This window comes from Sinocyclocheilus grahami, unplaced genomic scaffold (assembly GCF_001515645.1).
Source record: "Sinocyclocheilus grahami isolate Dianchi unplaced genomic scaffold, SAMN03320097.WGS_v1.1 scaffold1290.1, whole genome shotgun sequence".
NCBI lineage: Eukaryota > Metazoa > Chordata > Actinopteri > Cypriniformes > Cyprinidae > Sinocyclocheilus > Sinocyclocheilus grahami.
Genome location: NW_015506469.1, coordinates 16,094 through 20,238, shown reverse-complemented (window position 1 = coordinate 20,238; position 4,145 = coordinate 16,094).

The window sequence follows — 4,145 nt, the reverse complement described above, 5'->3', positions numbered from 1 at the left end:
TTGTAATTGAGTATTATTACAGCAATGTAACAGTACTTGTACTTAAGTACAAATTTTCAGTACTCTTTCCACCACTGCTGCAAGGATTGTCTTCTTTTGGGCCATCATCAGGCACCAAACAAAATGGTAAACCATTGTAAACAGACTTGTTTAGAAGCCCAGGTACTGCTTAGGGCCTCTGCCTTATGACAACTTCTGTAGTGTGGATGTTGTGCGCCATTATATGGTCTGACCTGAGGGTTAGCAGAGAATACATCAGTGAACTCATGGATCAGATGATTAGGATCATGCTTCTGGGCTGGGGGCAGCTAGAGAAGGTGATTTTTTTTTTGTAAGAAGTATCAGGCGGTTAGTGAAGGGACTATGAATTGTCAGTTGTGTGTTGGTGCCAAAAGCTTCCCAGATTTGACATATACAGGTGCATCTCAATAAATTAGAATGTCGTGGAAAAGTTCATTTATTTCAGTAATTCAACTCATTTCAAAATAGACTGTGATAAAATCATGACAGTATGACCAAAGGAATGCAACAATCGTTTATTCTGATAATCATTTACATTTATTCATTTGGCAGATATATTTATCCAAGATAAACTCTGACATTAGATTGTAGTGCAGCCGACCTTGTTTCAGGCGGAATACATTCCAGCAGACTTCAGCTCCAACCCTGCAGACTTCAGTTCAACACACCAGCCTATTATTTTCAAGTAATTCTGAACTGGCAGATTCTTTGAACGAGAACTCAGTATCAGAAAGATGCTGAACTGAAACTTTATTGAGAGTGACTCAAAAACAAAACAAATGGCAAGTTTCTGCACAGGCTGAAAGAAGAAAATGCCTGCAGTATTCACCCCTAAAGTGGATGGCTCGAGCCAAGAACATGGATGCCAATCATAGACTGTATAAAAACATAGGCGTAGTGTACGTGACGTCACCCATAGGTTTCTGAAGAGCGTTTTTGAAGCTCAAAGTGGGCAGGGCGGGACGTCGCTATCTTGGCAGCGCGTCACTCCCGGATAATCGAAAATGGGCAAAGAGGCGGGAGCTGGTTGCTGAAACCATGCCCACCTAGCTCGATGGTGGTGACACCAGCGGCAATCCATTTTTCTGCTGTAAAGTTGGGCATTTTAACATGGGAAGTCTATGGGACTGATCACTTTTGGAGCCAGCCTCTAGCGGTCAGTCGATGAATTGCAGTTTTAGTCACTTCCATGTTGGTTTCACGAGAGAGACCGGAAGATTGTCGCTTGATGCCAATGTAATATAATGGTTTACGACTTTACCATGAAACACTGTGCTGGAACAGCTAACAGAAAAAAAGCTTCTCTCTTGCATGTTCATGTGTGGTAAGATGATTTGAGAAAAATAAAGAATAGTGTCCCTTACCAAAAAGTAGTATACTTCAAGTTTGTTTTATTAAGTATACTTAAGTAAAGTTCAAGTATATTTTTAAGTATACTTTATGTAGTAAGTATACAAATATCAGTGTACTGGTAGTATATTTGTAAGTGTACTATTTCAATACTCCAAAATAAAAGAACTTTGGTCTTATGGCTGCATCAGGCATTGCTGTGTAATCACATCTCACAGAAAGCCAGCACACAGCAGTTCTGTATACCCCATTGGAATCAATCATATTACATGGAAACAATCTACCAGTGATGCCAAATCAGAGTTATGAGTCATATATCAGAAGGAAGCACAGATCACACCAGAGTACAGAAGATAACTCCTCAGCCTTTATCAAGAAGCTATTTGAACAAATTCTGAGTTTCAGAGTACGTTAAGAGTTGACAAAACCAAACAAATCAAACCTGGTTTAGATTAGGCTTAGTGGGTTCACAATGCTCATTGTCAACTCAGGGTTTTGGTCCCGAGTTTATGATTAATTCTGGAGCATGTGCACCTGAAACTTGTGCACCTGAAACTTCATGTGATTCGCAAACAGCGAATCACATGAAGCATGGAGTTATTCACTCCTTGCGAAAATGCCGGCACAATTCAGTTCTTTGCTGAAAATTAAGAGATTGTTTTGAAAAATATCATGAATTTAAATGCATTTACAAGGCGGGAAAAACACAGCGACTACCACAATAGTTTGAAGATGGCCCCTGATTCTTACTCTGAAGTCAGTATTGTCATTGGCCTTGTTGTCCCTTAAAGGTATTGGAGATTTGCAGGCCCTGTCAGTCAGCCCTGCATGTCTGGTTTTTGCTCTATCCAAGGCTGTATTATTTATATATTTTTTACTTTGACTTTATTTATTGTACTTATTAAGTACTTAAACTCTATTTCACTCTTTCTTTTCTTGATGAACAAATGGTACGAGAAGCCTGACTAAAGCCATTTGTGGTTATTGTATGGTTAAAAAAATGGCAGGATTTTATGGGCTTCAGAGAATCATCACACCTGAAGGGTGTACTCATAATATCATGGTAAGGTTTAGGTTTAGTAGGGTTTAGATTGGGTATGGTATCAAAAGAAAGGTTATCACAAGATTCTTCACAAAACTACACCTAAAAGGTTTTTAGATCATATGAGAAAATGTAAATTAATTGAATGATGCAAAATTGTGTTTATTTGTGCATATGCAGGGAAAACTGGAAGGTTTCTTCGTGCCATATGCTCCACTGGTGTGACATTTCTGGCATTGCAGTGTGGGATGCAAATCACCTTCACATATATTCCCAAGGATGGTAAGATCTCGATCTTCTTCTTCTTCTTCGGGAATGCAAGGTCTGCTTGTATCTGTAAACCTTATTGTGCGACCAACATCCCAAAATACAGGAGACCGGGTGCTAATTTATATTATATTATTTATCATTTCTACCAGTGATCCTTTCCTTTCCGCAGTAGTCATCACTGTTGTAGGTTGCCAAGTTGAGGGGACAAATGGGTTGAAATTTGTATGTGTCGATTGTGTGAGAAAGATGTGTTTCATACAAGATCTGGTAAGTGGGCAACCTTGGAATTTGTTGACGTGATTATTCATATAATGAGGTTTGGGCCATACAAATTACGGGAGTTTTACCGGAGGCGAATAGGCAAACATATAAAATACGCCCAGTGGGATTTTTTAAATAGAAAGATTAAAAATACGGGAGAAATACAGGAAAAGTTTTAAATGGGATGATATTGGGATAGAATGGTAAAATACGGGAGAATCCCAGGAAAACAGAAGGGTTGACAGGTATGCTTATTCATAAGCTATTTAAGTATTTACCATTTTTAATTAGTTTTTATTTTTATATTTTCAGTTTTCATTTAGATTTGTTTAAATTTGAGTAATTGTATGTTTTTTTTCTTTTTAGCTTCATTTCATTTTAATTTTCATCTATTATTTTAATTTTATTTTATTTCTAGAGCAGCAAACATCTCAGCAAATATTACTGGACCAATATCATATTGCAAAGACAGCACTGTCATGAAGGTTTGCTTAACACAATCAGGCAGGCACTGTGAACATGTTGCACAACTCCTTGTCTAGGCTCTTGTAATTTCTAGACTGGAATATTGCTCTTCTGTCTGGACTTGTCAGCATGTGCAATCAAACCTCTACAACTGAATGCAGCGGTACAGCTGGTCTTTAATGAGTTAAAGTCACACCTCAAAGCAACAATTTCTTTCACTGGCTACTGGTCACTGATCACATTAAGTTCGAGACATTGAAAAATTCAATTTCAGACACGTGGCTTTTCATATCACTGCTATGCTGATGACACTCAACTCTACCTCTCATTCCATCCTGATGATCCGACGATAGCTGCTCGCATCTCAGCATGTCTAACAGACATTTCTTGTTGGATGACGGACCATCACCTTCAACTCAACCTGGCTAAGACAGAACTGCTTGTGATTTCAACAAACCCATCACTTTATCAAAATTTCACCATCCAGTTAGGCTCATCAACCATAACTCCTTCAAAAACAGCTAGAAACCTTGGAGTTGTGATTGATGACAAGCTGAATTTCTCAGACCACACTGGTAAAACTGCCCGGTCCTGCAGATTTGCTTTATACAACATTAGGAAGATCAGGCCCTTTCTTTCAAAACATGCAACGCAACTCCTTGTTCAAGCTCTTGTTCTATCTAGGCTGGACTATTGCAATGCTCTCTTGGAAGGTCTTCCAGCCACTTCTATCAAA